Source organism: Leucopleurus acutus (assembly GCF_964270905.1).
Source record: "Leucopleurus acutus genome assembly, chromosome: 13".
Classification (NCBI taxonomy): Eukaryota; Metazoa; Chordata; class Mammalia; order Artiodactyla; family Delphinidae; genus Leucopleurus; species Leucopleurus acutus.
In genome coordinates this window covers 72,563,579-72,584,887 of record NC_139155.1, presented here as the reverse complement: position 1 = coordinate 72,584,887, position 21,309 = coordinate 72,563,579, and the positions used below count along the sequence as shown (strand labels likewise).

At 47.8% G+C, this 21,309-nt stretch overlaps 1 protein-coding gene across 3 annotated transcripts in view; it reads right to left on the bottom strand.

Annotated features, from left to right (window-relative positions):
- The window catches only part of ACACB (acetyl-CoA carboxylase beta), a 122,063-nt gene extending 101,116 nt beyond the window's left edge, over positions 1-20,947 (bottom strand). For all 3 annotated transcript variants that reach the window (XM_082853242.1, XM_082853244.1, XM_082853246.1), the window contains exon 1: positions 20,690-20,947. The gene's annotated coding sequence lies outside the window, so the exon portion shown is untranslated. The remainder of the gene's footprint in view (positions 1-20,689) is intronic.
- Between the last annotated feature and the right edge of the window lie 362 nt (positions 20,948-21,309).

Sequence of the window (21,309 nt, the reverse complement as noted above, 5' to 3'; positions counted from 1 at the left end):
TCTGATCATCATCTTCATCACTACCAGGACCATCAGTGTCACTGTATTATTATCACAGTCATCATCACGGCCTTGGAAAGAGGAATGGGCACCTTGTCGCATTTTCTTTGTAGTGCTAGTACACCTGATGCAGGTATGCTCATAGCTAGAAAGAAAGTTCAGCAAGACCAAGGAGGGTCTGTTCTGTTCCAGGGTCTAGAACAGCACCTGGTACAGAGTGAGAGCTTAACAATGGACAGAAATTCATTTTGTTGAATACATGAATTCAGCTATTCCGATTTCTAACCCATGCCTCTGACCACCACACTAACTCTACCCTATTAATGAACAGATGATTATTATTTGCAGGAAATAGCTTAAAAAGCAAACAAATGAAAACGCAACCTGAACGTATTGAGATTTCTGACCCAATTTTGCCATAATTATCCAGTAGAAGCATTAAAAAAGCGGGACCAGGGCTTCCCTGGTGGCGCAGTGGTTAAGAATCTGCCTGCCAATGCAGGGGGACATGGGTTTGAGCTCTGGTCTGGGAAGATCCCACATGCCGCAACTAAGCTCGTGCGCCACAACTACTGAGCCTGTGCTCTAGAGCCCGCGAGCCACAACTACTGAAGCCCACGCGCTCTAGAGCCTGTGCTCTGCAACAAGAGAAGCCACCGCAATGAGAAGGCTGCACACCGCAATGAAGAGTAGCCCCCACTCACCACAACTAGAGAAAGCCTGCGCGCAGCAACAAAGACCCAACGCAGCCAAAAATAAATAAATTTAAAAAAAAAAGGAGGACCACAAAACTCAAGCTTATCACTTTAGTATCTAAAAGGCATTTTCTTTTTATTTATTTATTTATCTATTTATTTAGCTGCACCGGTCTTAGTTACGGCAGGTGGGCTCCTTAGTTGTGGCATGCAAACTCTTAGTTCCAGCATGCGAACTCTTAGTTGAGGCATGCACGTGGGATCTAGTTCCCTGACCAGGGATCGAACCCAGGCCCCCTGTATTGGGAACACAGAGTCTTAACCACTGTGCCACCAGGGAAGTCCTGCATTTTCTTTTTAAATTTCAATACAACACTCTTAAGGGAAGTGGAAAAGTTCTCAAGATTTCCCAGAACTACATGGTCCAAGTACTTCTTGCACAGTTTGGGCAACAGAATTTGCTGAAATGTTGTCAGGGGTATTTTCTAGGTAATACACAGGGTCAGGAGATTTTTTCTTTTAAGATCATCAAGTTTCCTTTTAAAAAAAAGTCAGTCAAGGGTTTGTTCAATATCAATGAACAAACCACATTAATAGAACAAAGGGTCAGGAGATTTTTTTCTTTTGAGATCAAGTTTCCTTTTAAAAAAAAGTTAGTCCAGGGGTTGTTCAATATCAATGAACAAACCATATTAATAGAACAAAGGGAAAAAACACATGATCCTCTCAAAGAACACAGAAAAAGCATTTGACAAAAATCCAACACCCTTGGGAATTCCCTGATGGACCAGTGGCTAGGAATCTGCGGTTTCACAGCCAAGGCCCCGGGTTCAATCCCTGGTTGGGGAACTAAGATCCCACAAGCTGCACAGCACAGCCAAAAAAAAAAAAAAAAAAAAAATCCAACATCCATTAATAACAACATTCAGAAAAGTAGGAATAGGAAAGAACTTCAAAAGAATAAGGCACATTAATGAAGAAAAACCACAGAAAATATATACTCAATGTTGAAAGATGGGAAGCTTTCCCCTAAGATCTGGAACAAGACAAGGATGCCCACTTTCACCACTGCTATTCAACATCATACTGAAAGTCCTAGCCAGAGCAATTAAACAAGAAAAAGAAATAAAACGCATCCAAATTGAAAAGACATAAAATCATTTCTATTCATAGGTGACATGATTCTTTATATAGAAAATCCTAAAGGACCACCAAAAAACACTAATAGAGGTAATAAATTAAGTAGTTGGTGGCTACAAGATCAATATGCAAAAATCAGTTGTTTCTATACACCAACAATGAACAATCTGAAAAGGAAATTAAGAAAATAACTCCATTTATAATCACATCCAGAAGAATAAAATATCTAGGAATAAATTTAATCAAGAAGGTGAAAGACCTATAGACTGAAAACTATGAAACATTGCTGAAAGAAATTAAAGAAGACCTAAATAGGGGCTTCCCTGGTGGTGCAGTGGTTGAGAGTCTGCCTGCCAATGCAGGGGACACGGGTTCGTGCCCCGGTCTGGGAAGATCCCACATGCCGCGGAGCGGCTGGGCCAGTGAGCCATGGCCGCTGAGCCTGCGCGTCTGGAGCCTGTGCTCCGCAACGAGAGAGGCCACAACGCTGAGAGGCCCGCGTACCGCAAAAAAAAAAAAAAAAAAAAAAAAAGAAGACCTAAATAAATGGCAAGACATCCCATCCTCATGGATTGGAAGACTTACTATTGCTAGGATGGCCACGCTACCCAAAGCAATCTACAGATTCATATGGAACTGCAAGGGGCCCCCAATAACCAAAGCAATGTTAAAAAAGCAAAACAAATCAGAGGACTCACACTTTCCAATTTCAAAATTTACTACAAAACTATAGTCAGTGTGGTATTAGAATAAAGACAGACATATAGGGGCTTCCCTGGTGGTGCAGTGGTTGGGAGTCCGCCTGCTGATGCAGGGGACACAGGTTCGTGCCCCGGTCCGGGAAGATCCCACATGCCGCGGAGCGGCTGGGCCAGTGAGCCATGGCCGCTGAGCCTGCACGTCCCGAGCCTGTGCTCCGCAACGGGAGAGGCCACAACAGTGAGAGGCCTGCGTACCGCAAAAAAAAAAAAAGGATCAACGACCTAAATACAAGAGCTAAAACCATAAAACGCTTAGAAGAAAACATAGGGGTAAATCTTCATGACCTTGGAGTTGGCAATGGATTCTTAGATGTGACACCAAAAGCATGAGCAACAAACTTCAAAATAGATAAATCAGACTCATCAAAATTAAAACCTTCTGTGCAGCAAAGGGCATTGTCAAGAAAGTGCAAAACAATGCACAGAATGGGAGAGGATGTTTACAAACCATATATCTGGTAAGGGCCTAGTATCCAGAACATAAAGAACTCTTACAATTCAGCAACCAAAAGACAGACAACCTGATTTTAAAACGAGCAAAGAACTTGAATCGAAATTTCTCCCAAGAAGATATACAAAGAGCTCATGAAAACATGAATCCTTAGTGATTATGGAAACGCAAATCAAAACTACAATGTACCACTTCACACCCACTAGGATGAAAGGAGGGAGGGAGGGAGGGAGGGAGGGAGGGAGGGAGGAAGGAAGGAAGGAAGGAAGGAAAAGAAAGAGGGAGGGAGGGGGGAGGGAGGGAAGAAGGGAGAAAGAAAGGAGGAAAGACAGTATCAAGTGTTGGTGAGAATGTGGAGACGTTGTAAGTGACTAGGGGGAATGTAAAATAATTCAACTGCTATGGAAAATGGTTTGGGGGTTCCTCAAAAAGTTGAACATAGAATCACTATACAACCCGGGGATTTTACTCCTAGGCATATCCCCAAAGAATTGAAAACAAGGACAAACAAATACATAAACGCACGTGTTCACGACGGCACCCCACCTTCCTGACGCTCAAGCCTTGTTCCTACTTCTGGGTTTCTCAGTCAGTGCACTACTGACATCTGGGGCTGGATAAGTCTTTGTGGTGGGGACTGTCCTGTGCATCGTTGGATATCGAGGAGCATCCCTGGCCTCTACCCACTTGATGCCAGTAGCACCCTCCTCCCTCTCAGCTGCGACAACCAAAACTATCTCCAGACATTGACAAATGTCCCTGGGGGGTAAAATTGCCCTCACGTGAGAACCCCTGGTCTTAACTCCTATACCTCTGCACTCCTTCCCCCCTGCTTCTAGACTGTGAGACGGGAGCTTCTGGGGAAAAGGTGTATTTCTTACTCACCTCTTGCATACAGTAAGTTCTCAAGACAAGTTTAAAAAGCACCAGCAAGAAAGGTCAGAGTCCTGAAATTACTGACTCACACGTGTTCTCTGGTAATTGGCAGATGGCATTGCCAAAAATGGTGCAAAGGCTATCCTGGCTTTACTGGAGGCCCGACAGCTTAAAGCCCTACATCCTCCCCAAGCAGGAGGTTATGGTAGTGCGTGAAGTTATTCAAGACTGTGCCGACTGGCCACTTCCCCCCTCACACCCTCTGCTGGCCACATGGGCCAAGTGCTTTCACAGCTCCACTGCCCACCCCCTGCAAGTCAGCCAGTGGGTACAGACCTCCACCATGGAAACAGCCTGTTCACTGGTCTTCCCCGGCCAACTCAGAGACCTTTGGAAACACAGACCAATTGTCACTCATTTCTGGATCCTTGTGCCCAGGCTAGCAGTGCTTGGTGCATAGTAGGTCCTCAAAAAGTATGTACCGAATGAATGATAAACCCATGCACACCCACTGAGCACCAGCAGATGGCTTGAGGCAGGCAGGAATTTTGGTTTCAGGATCTCATTTCTGAAGCTGCATTCAGGAACACCAGGGGAACAAGCTGGGTGTCTCCATGGCAGTTCTGAAGTAGAGTGCCAAGCAGAAGACCTCATACAAATGTGGCCAATTTTAGGTACACTTTAAATGTACGCATTGGAAATTCTGAGAAATAAGAAATACTAAGTGCATTACATTGAAATGCTGAGCTTCCCCCTACCCCAAATAGAAAAATACTTGAGTTATTGCTGAGGAAATAAGAGAGAAAAAATATGCTACAATGGTTCAGAGTTTGGGAACCCTGAGAATGAATACTTTACATTGATTTCCATTGGAAAACCAATGAAACTATGCGGTTTTGCATAACACAAGCACTTTGGGAACTTGCTGGTTGGATGAATGGATGGTGGATTGGGACTGTGGGTGGAAGGATAGATAGGTGGTGCTTGGAGAGGGGTTGAGTGGATGGCCAGGTTGGCAAGATGGCGAGACACATGCATGGTAAGCAATTGAGGGTTGGTGGGTGAAGTTACCAAGCTCTAAATTGGAAGTTCTAATGAATAGAGGGACCGGCAATTCTCCCCAGTTCAGCCCCCTCCCTCACTTGACAAATCCTTTATGATCTGCTGTTACTCTGATAGGAGCCAGTGGGTCAAACATCCCAAACCTACCTTGCAGAGGTTACCCGCACAAAAAACCTCAGGGTCTTTCCCATTTCTTGGCAGTGTGATGATGGTGGACCCACAGGCCACCACATGAGAACTTTTCCCAAGTAAGTACATAGAGACAAACGGGGAACTCTCTGAGAAAGCTCCCAAAGAAACCCTCTGAGCCTCAGTTTCCTCGTCTGTAAAATGGGGATGCTGAGTCTTGCCCCCTTTACCTGTCCCACAGTTGCTCTTCGAATCACCTATATAGCATTGTGTCAATGCTATCAGAAGCATCAAAAAGCCACCAAGCACGTACAGTGCCTTCAAGCTTCCAATCCTCAGAACAACTTGGTGGATCTTACGATTGCTACGGTCTTTATTACAGTCCCATTTTACACTTCGGTAAACTGTGGCTCAGAGAAGTTCGGTTCCTTGACTTTGCTCACATCCAGGCCCAGTGCTCATACCTTTCCCACTGCTCCACCATTGAAACTGGATAAAAATAAATTCCATAAAGCAGAGGGTGTTCCCACAAGCACCTGGATACGACCCTAAAATCAGATACCTGGCTGTGTACCTGGAGGGTGGAGCCAGATGTGCACAGTGGTCTAGAAGGAGCACCGTGCATGTGGTTCAAATCCACGGACAGTCAAGGCCAGAGAAGTCCTTCCAGTGAACCCTGTGGACATGCCATGCCGAGCTGCTGCCCTTTGCTGAAACAACCCAGCTGACCTGAAAACCCAGCGAGGGCCGAAGCTATTTTTGTTTGTTGCAAACCGAACTCAAGCAACAGCTGCCTGGTGCAGAGCAATCGTGGCCCTGACCATAACGAACGCAGGAAACTGCTCGCTTCCAGCAGGTGCTGGCTGGCAGCCAAGCAAGGGCTGGAGAGGGATGGGGGTCGGGAGTTTGTTCTCCAGCCGCCCGCCTCCAACACAGCCACCCATACCTGGCCTGGCCTTTGAGGGACAGAGAAGGGCAGAATGTCAGCATTAAACCAGCCATCCTGTTCCCCACTAGGATGTTTCCTCCCGCCAAGATGAACTCCCGATTGCTCGCTGCCACTTACCGCCACTGTGGCCACGGCCACCGGCTCCATTCTCATGTGGGTCTGACAGGCTCCCACAGGGTGCCTGACGGAACTGGGGCCGTGGAGTGTCACCTTTCAGCAGGAGGCTGGTGTCATGCATCAGTCCATGGGGAGGAGTTTGGACCAGCTCACGCTGGACACGAGTGAGTTTTCCCCCAAGTCAGGTGCCCTTATCTGTCATCCACAAATATAAGCCATTTGCCAAGGTCCTCGCCCTTCCCCCTCCCCCAGCTTCAAGCTCAAGTACTTAAGAGGCTGTGTATACTCTCTGGCCCACAGGGCCACCTCCCTCTGGCTTGCCACACTCCTGGACTTAGAGCCTACTTAGCTGCTCGTGTGATCAGCCACCCCTTAGCCCAACGCTGAGCCTCTAGAGTTTGTTTGTTTTTAAACATCTTTATTGGAGTGTAACTGCTTTACAATGGTGTGTTAGTCTCTGCTGTATAACAAAGTGTATCAGCCATATGCATACATATGTCCCCATATCCCCTCCCTTTTGAGTCTCCCTCCCACCCTCCCTATCCCGCCCCTCTAGGTGGTCACAAGGCACTGTGCTGATCTCCCTGTGCTAAGCATAGAGTTTTAAACACTCTATGAGTTTTAAACACTCCCATAATCACGCCAGCCTCCTGTTCCCATGTGTTCATCTGTAAGACACCTGCTAGAAGGGGAGCATGAGTCCCAGCAGAACCTGGGTTTGGCCAAGGTGATATTGATGGAAAGAGAAGCAAAAGCATCAGGACGAAGTTCGAGGACCCTCTGGCTGGCAGGCGACGGTGCAACGACGTTTTGCAAATTCAGAGATCATTAAAGTGATAGAGGAAGCTATGCCGGGCCGCCAGTGTGGTCAAAGCTGCCAGGTGGATACTTCAACCTGCACTCCAGTCCACAGGGCAGGGGGCATCACAGGTCACCCTGCGTTTCCCAAAAAGCCACTTAGCCTCCAACCTGCAGCCTAAGAGGGGGACACTTGGCGTGTCCAGTGTCCTTGCTTTGTAGGTGAGCAGAGGCCAGAGGTCACATGTGAAGTTAACGACACAGCCGTGACTAGCACCAAGGTCCCCTGCTCCAGGCCTGTGTGGGGTGATATTCACAGTAAAGAACCACTGTCGGGCTTCCCTGGTGGTGCAGTGGTTGAGAGTCTGCCTGTCGATGCAGGGGACACGGGTTCGTGCCCTGGTCCGGGAAGATCCCACATGCCGCAGAGCGGCTGGGCCCGTGAGCCATGGCTGCTGAGCCTGTGTGTCCGGAGCCTGTGCTCCGCAACGGGAGAGGCCACAGCAATGAGGGGCCCGCGTACCGCAAAAAAAAAAAAGAGCCACTGTCCTTGGGTACCTTGTTGGGTGCCCTGATCTGGGTTCTCACGTCAGCTCTGCTGCAGAGCTGGGATAGAGTTCTATGCTATGCAAAGCAGCATAAGGACGCAGCTCCAAGATGGAGTTCTCGACAGTCCAAAGTGGTCACCCATGCAGGGCGCTGAGCACAGGGCCAGGCGCAGGTCATCTTAGCGATCGTCATTAGCGATCTGAGCTGAGAGCCTCAGGCAGGATAAGTCACCGCGTGGTGACACTCTGCTACCCACAGAGTGTTGTCTCGGCTAAATCATGTCCCCTCTCTGAACCTCAGTTTCCCCATCTACTGGGTTGGCCAAAAAGTTCGTTCAGGTTTTTCCGTAAGATGTTAGAAGAGGAGGGAGAATCCCCAGCCTCACCCACCTCACAGGATTACTGGCAGGATCAACCAAGATCTGTTTGGTCGCTAAACACCACCTTCCCTTTCCTGGTGAGCCAGGATGGAAAGAATGCAGCTGGTGATGGTGAGTAAGGGTCCTCTTCCACCAAGGGACAGAAATGGATTCACGTGGGTGGGGGCACCCGTCCGACACTGGTCAGGTGCCTGGATGGGACAGGCAGATACTCACATCAGAAACAGTCCTTGGACTCACTTCAGCTTTTCAGCCCCGCAGGGCAGGTGCTTTCCCAAAGGGGAGGCATCTCTGGGGCTTCAGCAGCCTGCGTCAGGCTGAATTAAATTCTGTAAATTAAATTCTGTCTGTTCCCTGATCAGTGGAGATGGTCCTGAGAAGTGTGTGTGTGTGTGTGTGTGTGTGTGTGTGTGTGTGTGTGTGAGAGAGAGAGAGAGAGTGTGTGTGTGTGTGTGTGTGTGTGTGTGTGTGTGACTTTTTACGTTATTCAGAGAGAGGATATTCTTAAATGCCAATACAGGGGTTAAAAAATGGAAGAAAGGGGACTTCCCTGGTGGTGCAGTGGTTAAGAATCCGCCTGCCAATGCAAGGGACATGGTTCGAGCCCTGGTCCGGGAAGATCCCACATGCCATGGAGCAACTAAGCCCGTGCACCACAACTACTGAGCCTGCACTCTAGAACCTGCGAACCACAACTACTGAAGCCTGCGTGCCTAGAGCCCATGCTCTGCAACAAGAGAAGCCACCGCAATGAGAAGCCCATGCACCGCATCGAAGAGTAGCCCCCGTGCGCCACAACTAGAGAAAACCTGCATGCAGCAACGAAGACTCAATGCAGCCAAATAAGTAAATAAATAAATTTTTAAAAATTTTTAAAAAGGAAGAAAAGAATAGAATCTATACGAAAAAATAAAACTAATAAATGAGTTTAGAAAAAAAAAGGGGAAGAAAGGATAAGTTAAGGAGAGGAGGGTGGTAGGGGAAGGAGGTTATCCCTCTAATAAGTCAGAGGGAGTGTTTTCCTGCCACCAGCATTTTCTGGTGCTAAGAGCTTCACACACATGATCTCATCAACTCCCTGCAACCCCTGCAAGAGGTCCCGCTTCTTCCTCCCCTGTTATAGGCTCCATCACTCCCCAGGTTCACTCTTTTAGGACCCAGGTGGCCTCCCTTTGTAGCCCACACTCCTAATCTTCACGCCCTCCGCTCTCTGCGCAGAATTTCCTTCTATAAACCCTGAGAAAGGTCCTAAATCCGCGGACCTGAGAAGTGAGTGCCAGGGGGTACTGCTTGGTTTCTTAGAGCCACGGGTTTGTTTTTAAATCTCTGAGTCCACTCCCCGAAGAAACGAAAATGCAAACAAGAAATAAGTAACAAAACTACTTCTCTAGCCTTGGGGTTTTTCTCCTGGGAAAGGCTTTGGGGGAAACAGGAGAGTTCAACCCAAAGGAAAAAAAAAAAAAGCTTTTCAAATCAAGATTTAGCCACCACGCAGTGGTTAAGAATCCACCTGCCAATTCAGGGGACACAGGTTCGAGCCGTGGACCAGGAAAATCCCACATGCTACAGAGCAACTAAGCCCGTGAGGCACACCTGCTGAGCCTGCTACTAGAGCCCGCGAGACACAACTACTGAGCCCACGTGCTGCAACTACTGAAGCCCGCATGCCTAAAGTCCGTGCTCCACAACAAGAGAAGCCACCGCAGTGAGAAGCCCGCGCACCGCAACGAAGAGTGGCCCACGCTCGCCGTAACTAGAGAAATCCCACGCGCAGCAACAAAGACCCAACACAGACATAAATAAATAAATAAAATAAAGATAGGGATTCGGCCAAAGTTACTAAACCAGGAGCAGCGATTAGCAAATTGGTTCCATCATGAAGGATAGTCATTTGTTTTCTTTAGTATTTTGGCATCTGAAGAAGAAATATGACAACATTTCGGGTGACAGGAGAGGGAGGTGTAGCTCCCTAAAAACTGAGAGACTTGAGAAGTCACACACCCTGTGTAATCTAAAAACGTCACCTTCCCCTGAAATTATGGCTGAAGGCATTGGTACAAGGTCATGTTTCCTTACCCCAGAGGAACCAATCAATGCTCAGAGACAGGAAGAGAACTGCAACCCTCACCTCTAAGAACAGATTCTGTTCTCTGTTATTCTTTAACTACAAACATTAACTAATAAATAACAACAACTACACCTCCCATTATAATGAGCACCTTGCATTCAGGATCTCATTTACTCCTCACAGCATCCCTACAAGGGAAGTACTATTCTTATCCTGTTTCACAGACCAGGCATGAGAATCCAACCAGGCGTTGAGAATCCAATGCCCAGAGAGGGGAAGTGAATTTCCCAAAGTCACACAGCTTTGGAGGTAGATAGAATCCAGCCCTGCTCTGCCTGGCTCCAAAGCCTAGATTGATAAGAGGTGGAGGTGAGCAGACTATTGATTCAATTGATTAACCGGCTACCCTCTTGGATGGGGGGAATCAGAAGCCTGAAAGAGACCCAGGGAGGGTCAGCAGTTCTGAGACTTACAACCTGTCAGAACATCTAGGTCTCTGGAAAATTTTCAGCGAATACTGAAAAGCCTAAAGTAAGCCTAAAACAAAAGCCTTTAGAGCAAGCCTAAAATATCTACAACCACTTGATCCTAGAATCGAGCAGGTATGCAGCCTCAGGGGCCACCGATTTGAGAACAGCTTCCAGTAGGAAAACACATTTGAGAAAAGTCTGTGAATTTCAGTTCTCCCCCAGTTCAGAAAAGGTTCAGATACCACAAGTCCCAGGGTCCTCCAGGACTGCTGACCTAGAAAGGGGCACTTCTTCGGTGCCTGTCGCATTGCAGGTGCTTGATTAACACCTGGGGAGCCAAGCCAAGCTTTTGATAGGGTTGACCTGTGCGGGGGCCCAGGCAAACCCAGCCCGAACGGTTCCAGATTGGCCCCTGCCTCGAAGAAATGTAAGAGGAGCGGGTCCCCCGCCTCCAATGGAAAACTTACTCTGCTGTCTCAAAGGCCTATAGGGCTCATATGTTCCAAGCCTGTCTCACTTGAGTCATCCCTGTAGAAACTGCCGAAGTCAAGTGTCCCACACGCCTGAGGTCCTGGTCCCCTGCCACCTTCGCAGATGGAATTCTACCCTCCTTCCCCTCTATTCTTTCTGTGCCGGGAATCTGCGTTCTTCAACCATCACTCGTTCACCGGCGGGTAATTCCTGGGCACCTGCCAGGCATGGTGCTGACTGCCATAGATACGGGCCAAACAGTGCAGGAATGGTCCTGCCCACGCAGGGTTTACAGTCTCACGGGGAAGCAAGTAAGATCACGGAGGACTGTAAGGGCACGACCAGGAGAATCACCACAAAGGAGAAGCGCTTGAAGAGCCAGTAACAGAGGCCCCGGTCTGGGTCTGCAAGGGAAAGCTTTCTCAGGAGTATCTCTGCTGAGACGGAGGGAGTGTGATTTCACCAGGCGAAGGTGCCAGGGCAGGAAGGAGGAGGAATAGTGTTGGAGACAGACGGAGCAGGAGATACAGAAGCCCGGAATCGGGAGGAGACAGAACCTCTCCAAGAACCCCACAATCGGCCTGGCCCTGAGAAAACAGTGAGGTGGGTGTGGGGCAGCAGACAGGGATGGAGACTGAGGCAGGGCCATGAGATGCTTAAGGGAGTCCAAGCTCCTTCTTGGAGCTATGGAGGGACAGCTACAGCGTGGGAGCCGAGAGCACATGCTACAGTCCGGCCGCCTGGGGTGGGATCTTGGCTGTGCCACCTACAAGCAGAGCGGTTAACCCGAGCCTTAGTTTCCCCAGCCCAAGCAGCCCACTGGGGCGATTAAATGCACTCACACAGGTAGATTGCTTAGGCTGGCATACATGAAGCAGGCAACCGGGAGGAGCTGCCGTGATTGCTAGAGCAGCAGTGCTGACGGTCCCTGCCTTGGGGACCAGGGATCCTATGCAACACTTTCCCCTGATGTCTAGCTGTTATGTGATGGGCACCTCTTCCCCTGTTGCCCTGGCTCTGCCGGCTGAGGGCCTCCACCCAGACTAGCCCAGGGCAGGGCCATTGCAGCATCCAGACTGAAAGGCAGTGGTGTAACTCAGGAGGAGGCGTCCTCCTCCCCACTGGAGTCATACACCACCCTGGGGATAGCGGCTCCCCTCCAAGGCTGCCCCACAGCTTCCTGCCAGCTTTGGAAATCTGGTTGCAAATGTCGGAGCAGAATCGACTGAGCCCCAAGGATGATTTGTTCCCTAAAAAGAAGCAACCTCTCCTCTGTCCAGACCGAAAAGCAACAACGGCTGTAGATACAGAATCAGAGAATCTGGGGGTTCAAGCCCTGGTGCCATCATGAGGAAAATCTTTAATGGTTTGTATTTGACTCTTGGGACCTTAACTTCCCAGTTTTGAAACATGCCAGCCTCACGGGGCTCCTGCAAAGACTGAATAATGAGAACGCTTGGGAGAGCTCGTAGGTTGTGTGGAGAGCAGTAGCAGTAGCAGTCTCGAGGGCCACTTCCTGCTAAGGTACAGCGACACAGAGAGGTCAAAGGGCAGGGAGACGGTCTGAGGGATGGTCCAGCCCTTGGGACGCACCCCCACACCGGAATCTCAGTTTACAGTCTCATGAAGTGTAAGCAGGTCGGCCTCACTGATGGATCAGGTTTTGTGCCAACAATTAATCTAGGTCTTTTTTTTTTTTTTTGCGGTACGCAGGCCTCTCACTGTTGTGGTCTCTCCCGTTGCGGAGCACAGGCTCCGGACGCGCAGGCTCAGAGGCCATGGCTCACGGGCCCAGCCACTCCGCGGCATGTGGGATCTTCCCGGACCGGGGCACGAACCCATGTCCCCTGCATTGGCAGTCAGACTCTCAACCACTGCGCCACCAGGGAAGCCCAATCTAGCTCATTTTTGAGTTTGAAACTAAGACCCCCATGGGCAGCACAGTGTATTGGCTGGAGCACAGGATCCGGAGGCGCTAGATTCTACATTTCCTGTGTGACCTTGAGCAACTTTCCTCGCCTCTCTGAGCCTTGGTTTTCTTGAGGATTCAGTGGGGATGGTAAGAACACCTTCCTCATAGTTTTGGTGAGGTTTCAATTCACTAATACCTAAACAATGCAAATCATGAAAGAACGTTTCATTTATTCATTTAACATTGGTTGCACTTTCCATGATGTATCAGCCTTGTGCTAAGGGCTTTCCCTAAGATCAAGTTCAAGCCACTGTTATCTCTCACATGGACCATTGCACCAGCCTCCTAACCCATCTGGCTGCCCCTGTCATGTCCTTCCAGTCCACTGTGCACAGAGAAACCACAGGGAGCGTGTAAAATGTTCACAGGCTTCCCTAGTGTCTGGATTATGATTCCTACTAAAAGGAACCAGGACCCCTTGGAGAAATGGCTGACTCCAGGGCTGGGGCAGAAATGGAAACACAGAAGGCACCACGTGAATGGGCTTCCCTGCCAAAGAAAAGATATTTGGGGCCAAAAAAAGATGACAATTGCAGTGGATTGAAATACATCAAATATATTTTCGAAATCATGAGGTCATAATGTTACTGAAAACAAACACGAAAACGACCTCATTGACACACTGGAAGGTTGCCATGGCACCACTTAGTACTTTGGAAATTGACTTACAAAATACAGGGTGTAATCAAGTATTTATCCTGCCTTTCCTATAGGAAAAGACCCTGTATATTTCAAGGTTACCAAACGGTGGGTGAAAGTTGTAAGTTATAGCTAATAAACGCAGAAGGATTGGTAGAGGTAGAAAACCACCATCCACAATCAGCAATGAAATAAAATGTTTTAGGCTCCGACTATCAGTGGCTTGTAAAACCATCTGGTGAAAGGTTGATGGGGATTTTCACAATGGAGATCAGGCTGCCATCCCCAAACTCTCTGATGAGTCAACATCACTAAAAGTGGGATGACTATGGAAAGGGTGCGGAGAAAAGGGAACCCTCTTGCACTGTTGGTGGGAATGTAAACTGATACAGCTACTATGGAGAACAGTATGGAGGTTCCTTAAAAAACTAAAAATAGAATTACCATATGACCCAGCAATCCCACTACTGGGCATATACCCAGAGAAAACCATAATTCAAAAAGACACATGCACCCCAATGTTCACTGCAGCACTATTTACAATAGCCAGGTCACGGAATCAACCTCAATGCTCATCGACAGATGAACAGATAAAGAAGATGGGGCTTCCCTGGTGGCGCAGTGGTTGAGAGTCCGCCTGCCGATGCCTGGGACGCGGGTTCGTGCCCCGATCTGGGAGGATCTCGCATGCCGCGGAGCGGCTGGGCCCGTTGAGCCATGGCCGCTGAGCCTGCGCGTCCGGAGCCTGTGCTCCGCAACGGGAGAGGCCACAACAGTGAGAGGCCGGCGTACCGCAAAAAAAAAAAAAAAAAAAAAAAAGATGTGGTACATATATACAGTGGAATATTACTCAGTCATAAAAAGGAACGCAATTGGGTCATTTGTAGAGACACGGATGGACCTAGAGACTATCATACAGAGTGAAGTCAGTCAGAAAGAGAAAAACAAATATCGTATATTAACACATATATGTGGAATCTAGAAAAATGGTACAGATGAACTGGTTTACAAGGCAGAAATAGAGATGCAGATGTAGAGAACAAATATATGGACACCAAGGGGGGAAAGCTGGGGGGGGGGATGAATTGCGAGATTGAGACTGACATATATACACTAATATGTATAAAATAGATAACTAATAAGAACATGCTCTATAAAAAAAATAAATTAAATAAAAATTTTTAAAAAAGTGAGATGACTAGACATTCTGTTCTAGTCATGTGACATGACACAATGCACTGGATTTGGACCTGAGTTGATTCAAACCTCTAGACTTAATACTTATTAAGAGGGACAGAGGATGAGCTCCCTGGTGGCCTAGTGGTTGGATTCTGGGCTTTCACTACCATGGCCTGGGCTCAATCCCTGGTCGGGGAACTGAAATCCCACAAGCCGCATAGTGCGGCCAAAAAAAAAAAAAAAACAGGGACAGAGGAACGTGCTAAAAGACACTTGGAGGATACTTAATCAGCCAAACCCAGGATGGGGAGAATTCTACAGGACAAATGACTCCATTTCTTCAATAAGTAACTGGCATTTAATAATGGTGGTGAAAAAATAAATAAATAATGGTGGTGATTATTATAGATTAAAAGAGACAATAGGACGTTTTGAGGGTCCCGATTTGAACAAAACAACCTCGAAGACACCTTTGAGACAACTGGAAGACACTGAGCATGAGCAGGATACTAGATTAAGGAAATAGCATTAATTGTGCTGGCGGTACGGGACTTCCCTGGTGGTCCAGTGGGTAAGACTCCGCGCTCCCAATGCAGGGGGCCTGGGTTTGATCCCTGGTCGGGGAACTAGATCCCACTTGCATGCTGCAACTAAGAGTCCGTATGCCCCAACTAAGAAGCCCGCATGCTGCAACTAAAAGATGCCGCATGCCACAACTAAAAAGATCCTGTGTGCCGCGGCTAAGACCCAGCGCAGCCTAAATAAATAAATAAATAATGGTGCTGGAGGTAGATAATCATGGCAATGGCTTTTTTAAAAAGTCCTTATAGGGCTACCCTGGTGGCACGGTGGTTAAGAATCCGCCTGCCAATGCAGGGGACACTGGTTCGAGCCCTGGTCCGGGAAGATCCCACATGCCATAGAGCAACTAAGCCTGTGCACCACAACTACTGAGCCTGCGCTCTAGAGCCCATGAGCCACGACTACGGAGCCCACGTGCCACAACTACTGAAGCCCGCATGCCTAGAGCCCGTTGCTCCATGACAAGAGAAGCCACCGCAATGAGAAGACCGTGCACCGCAACGAAGAGTAGCCCCCGCTCACCGAAACTAGAGAAAGCCTGCGCACAGCAACGAAGACCCAACGCAGCCACAAATAAATAAATAAATAAATTTAAAAAGTCCTCATCTCTTTTAGAGATATGTACTAAAGTATTTATCTGGCTCTGAGATTTGCTTGAAAATACTCCAGAAAAACAGAACTCGAGCTACTGATATGTACACTGAAGTATTCAGGGGGAAAGGTACTGATGTTTGCAATTTATAAGAAATGTGTAATTCCCTGATCGCGGAACTAAGATCCCGCATGCCGCGTGGCGTGGCCAAAAAGAAAAAAAACAGAAATGTGTAAAAAGTGTAGGTAGAGGGCTTCCCTGGTGGCGCAGTGGTTGAGAGTCCACCTGCCGATGCAGGGGACACGGGTTCGTGCCCCGGTCCGGGAAGATCCCACATGCCGCGGAGCGGCTGGGCCCGTGAGCCATGGCCGCTGAGCCTGCGCGTCCAGAGCCTGTGCTCCGCAACGGGAGAGGCCACAACAGCTAGCGGCCCGCGTACCGCAAAAAAAAAAAAAAAAAAGTGTAGGTAGAGAAACAGACATGTGACCAAGCAAATAGAGTAAATTGGGTTTTTAAAAATTTTTTTTAAATTAATTTATTTTATTTTTGTCTGTGTTGGATCTCTGTTGCTGTGCGTGGGCTTCCTCTAGTTGCGGCGAGTGGGGGCTACTCTTCGTTGCAGCCCTCGGGCTTCTCATTGCGGTGGCTTCTCTTGTTGTGGAGCACGGGCTCTAGGCACATGGGCTTCAGTAGTTGTGGCTCGCAGGCTCTAGAGCACAGGCTCAGTAGTTGTGGTGCAGGGGCTTAGTTGCTCCACGTCATGTGAGATCTTCCCGGACCAGGGCTCGAACCCGTGTTCCCTGCACTGGCAGGTGGATTCTTAGCCACTGAGCCACCAGGGAAGTCCTGAGTAAATTGTTAATGGCAGAATCTAAGTGGTGGGTTTATGGGTGCTTGCTGTAAAATTCTTTCAACGTTGTTGTATGTCTGAAAATGTTCATAATAAAATGTTGGGAGGAAAAATACAGGGGAAAAGGTGTATGTGTGACTAGGAGAAACTAGAGGAGCAGAAAGTCGATAGTTATTGAAGGTGGGTGGTGAACATGTAGCAGCTTGTTGTGCTATTCACTCTACCTCTGAATGTGTTTTTCAAAAAGGTTAATTTTCTATACTAAAAAGTTTAAAAACACATAAAGCAAGATGTAAGGCACCCAGCCTGCTGGTTAGAACGTCAATACCAGTAGTTAATACTTACTAATACTATGTGTCAGGTTCTGTACTGAGCATTTTCTTTCTTTTTTTTTTCTTTTCTTTTTTTTTAATTGAAGTGTAGTTGATTTACAATGTTGTGTTAGTTTCCGGTGTACAGCAAAGTGAATTGGTTATATATATATATATAAAAACTGATTATATATAATCAGTTTATATATATACAGACATAGGGAAGGGATGTCAATTATATATTATATAATTATATAAGGATGTCAATTATATAATCAGTTATATATATATTCTTTTTCAGATTCTCTTTTATTAAAGGTTATTACAAGATATTGAATATACTTCCCTGTGCTATACAGTAGGCCCTAGTTCTTTATTTATTCTCTATATAGTACATACCCCAAACTCTTAATTTATCCCTCCCCCACCTTTCCCCTTTGGTAACCATGTTTTCTATGTCTGTGAGCCTATTTGTTTTGTAAATAAGTTTATTTGTATCATTCTTTTAGATTCCACATATAAGTGATATCATATGATATTTGTCTTCGTCTGACTTACTTCACTTAGTTTTAAAATCTCTAGGTCCATCCGTGTTGCTGCAGATGGCATTATTTCACTCTTTTTATAGGTACCACATCTTTTATTTTTTAATAGATCTTTATTGGAGTATAACTGCTTCACAATACTGTGTTAGTTTCTGTTGTACACCAAAGTGAATCAGCCATAGGCATACACACGTCCCCATATCCCCTCCCTCTTGTGTCTCCCTCCCTCCCACCCTCCCTATCCCACCCCTCCAGGCAGTCACAAAGCACCGAGCTGATATCCCTGTGCTATGCGGCTGCTTCCCACTAGCTAACTATTTACAATAGCCAGGACATGGAACCAACCTAAATGTACCACATCTTCTTTATCCATCCTTTGTCAGTGAACATTTAGGTTGCTTCCATGTCTTAGCTATTGTAAATAGTGCTGCTTCAAACATTGGGGTGCATGGATCTTTTCGAATTAGAGTTTTCATCTTTTCTGGATATATGCCTTGTACTGGGCATTTTCTAATCATGACCTCACTCTGCCCTGTGAGATCAGTGTCACCAGAAGCCATATTTTATTGAGGAAGAAACTCAGGGTTAGAGAAGTTAAACTCGCCCAAGGGGACTTCCCCAGTGGCACAGTGGTTAAGAATCCGCCTGCCAATGCAGGAGCCACGGGTTCGAGCCCTGGTTCGGGAAGATCCCACATGCCACAGAGCAACTACGCTTGTGTGCCACAACTACTGAGCACACATGCCACAACTACTGAAGCCCATGCTCCACAACAAGAGAAGCCACCACAACGAGAAGCCTGCGCACCGCAACGAAGAGTAGCCCCCGCTCGCCGCAACTAGAGAAAGCCTGTGCACAGCAACGAAGACCCAAGCCAAAAAACAAAAAAAACTCACCCAAGGTCATGCTGGCAGTGAGCAGCTGAACTGAACTTGCACTGCTTCCCATGGTCCACGTGGCCCTGGTGATCTGGTCACAGTGGTCCCCTTCAGTCCCAGAGGCGTTGGCCCATGTTCTGGAATGCTCTTCCCTTCCCTGCCTCCTTCTGCCTCCTGGCATGGTTATCTCTTGCTCCTTTATTTTTGTCTTTGGCTCCAGTGTTCCCCCACTAGGCGTGCCCTGACCCCCTATGGGTCTGTCTTATTCTCTATGACACATCCCTTCCCTTGTCAATTATCACCTGCTGAAATGATACCATATTTTCACTCATACTCTCGTCCATCTGCCCCAGTGGCATGTAAGCTCCCTGAGGACAAGGACCAGCTTTGTCTTGCTCTCCGCTCCCCAGTGCAGTGCCTCACACACGGAAGGATTGGTAAGTACCTCTAGGACGCATGGATGCCCGCACCTGGCTCAGGTGTGTCTGATCGCCCAGCCCTCCTGCCTCCCGGCGCAGTCCTCCTGCCCCAAGGGTGTGAGTGCCAAGTTGAGGCTTGGGGCTACCACCTGGACAGGCACCCTGCTCCCCCTCCCTGTGATATAAGGGACTGCAGGAGATAGAACACCTAGAATGCCCAGCATCTGCTCTGCGCCCTCATGACTCCCTGCCCTCGCCCTCCTGGCACTCACAACTCACAACTCACAACTCACAACTACTGAGCCTGCGCTCTAGAGCCCACGAGCCACAACTACTGAGCCCGTGTACCACAACTACTGAAGCCTGTGTGCCTAGAGCCCGTGCTCCACAACAAGATAAGCCACCACAATGAGAAGCCCGCGCACCGCAACAAAGAGTAGCCCCCGCTCGCTGCAACTAGAGAAGGTCCGTGCGCAGCAACGAAGACCCAACGCAGCCAAAAATAAATAAATAAATTTATTTTTTAAAAAAAAATCAAGTATCTCATACAACCTCATAGTCTAAATTCTGTCTCAGATCTGAAGGTGATTAGAGTCTGAGGGAGTTCACGTGACACCAGAGCAGGAGCAAATAAAACTCTTTTGCATGAATATAAAACGCCTTCCGAGAGCTCTTCAAATAATGTCACGATCTGGGGATGTTTGCACCTCTGACCACCTGACTTAGGATTGGCTGGGTCTTTCCATTTAAAATCTGGAGAAGTCAGTAAAGAAATCACATCTTGTAAAGATCCCCCAAGACACTGTTAGAAGGAAAAATTATTTAGAAAACAATGTCTATACCTTTCAGCTTTTAAACTGAAAGACCTGCTTCCCGGGAACTCCCCCTCAGTCCTGCCTGTTTATGTTAAAATAACAGTAATGATTGACGTGAGAGATATGATTACGCACACAGTGAATGCCCAGAACAAAACGTCTGAAGGAAACAAGTCCTGGGAAGCTTTATACCAAACTGTGCCTTGTAAAAGGTGAGGGGATAGTGCCTCCCGGGAGGAGGAGGGACAGAGGACGGTTCACAAAGACGCCTCATCTTTGTGCTGCTTCAAGGCTTTTACTCTGTACTACGCTTTTTAAAAATGAAAGAAAATTGTGTCTTTCTAGCAACAGAGGACCACCAGAAATGCTTTACTCTCAGAGTCTGCTTTTTTAAAAAAAAATGAACAACAGTCTGAGAGATTGGACATCTATAAGAAACAGAATTCTCTTCTTTTTTTTTTTTTTTTTTTTTTGCGGTACGCGGGCCTCTCACTGCTGTGGTCCCTCCCGTTGCGGAGCACAAGCTCCGGACGCGCAGGCTCAGCGGCCATGGCTCACGGGCCCAGCCGCTCCGCGGCATGTGGGATCCTCCCGGACCGGGGCACGAACCCGCGTCCCCTGCATCGGCAGGCGGACTCTCAACCACTGCGCCACCAGGGAAGCCCCAGAATTCTCTTCTTGAAGACAGAAGCTTTGGGGGCCAAAATCTCCCAGAATTGCCTTGTAGGTAAAACTAAAGCCTAAACTATTTTGGTGTGTGGAGCTGATGAAAGTTTGCACAGGGATCCCCAGCAACATAACCATTTACAGAAGCAAAGAAAAGGTCCTTCATCTACCTTACATTTCGAGCCCTTTACATCAGCTTCCCGCAAACAGCCGTGCCTCTGTGCCCGCAGGCAAGTCTCTGTCCAGGGGCTGCCCTCGCTATGTGTTAAATTCCTATTCACATGGCTGCTGGCTGAATGGTCAGTGACCCCAGGGAGGGGGGGAACTCACTTACCACTACCTTTCCTTTCCCCGTGTCCTCTCAATTGTGCGTTCAGGCTGAGGTTTTCCGGGTTCCCTGTTAGCCGAGGACCTGCATCCCAGCCAGCTAGTTGCTTACTGCCGTGACTGTAAATGTCACTTTTAGATTAACTGGCCCCTGCCATTTAAAAATATCCCCAGAGCGCTTAACTTTCAAGACTCTGAAGAGGAGGCATAACCCAGGTGAAGTGGGAGCAGTTCTGCCTCCCTCCTTTTAATCCCATCACTCGCTTTATTTCAAAATCCCTAGATATCTAAGCCACGGCGCAGCTAAAGTCCAAAGTCATTCTGGCCCTCCTGTGACATGCTGAAAATTAACCCCATGCAGGTTGTTGGGTGTTTGAGAAATGGCTTCTGGGTTAATAAATGATCGTTATCAAAAACTCTTCTGGCTCCTCTCCCCGGAAGAGATTTTGTAAAACCCTCTCCAGGAAGATGCCACTTGATGAAATGTTTCCTATTTTTCGGGACTTGTGGGGGAAAAAGAAACAAAACAGCTCCGTTCCCAGCCAGGGTCAGCTGGCTCTCGCTCGGGCTGGCGGGGAAGACAGAAATCCAGCCTATGCCACAGTGACAGAGTGTTCTA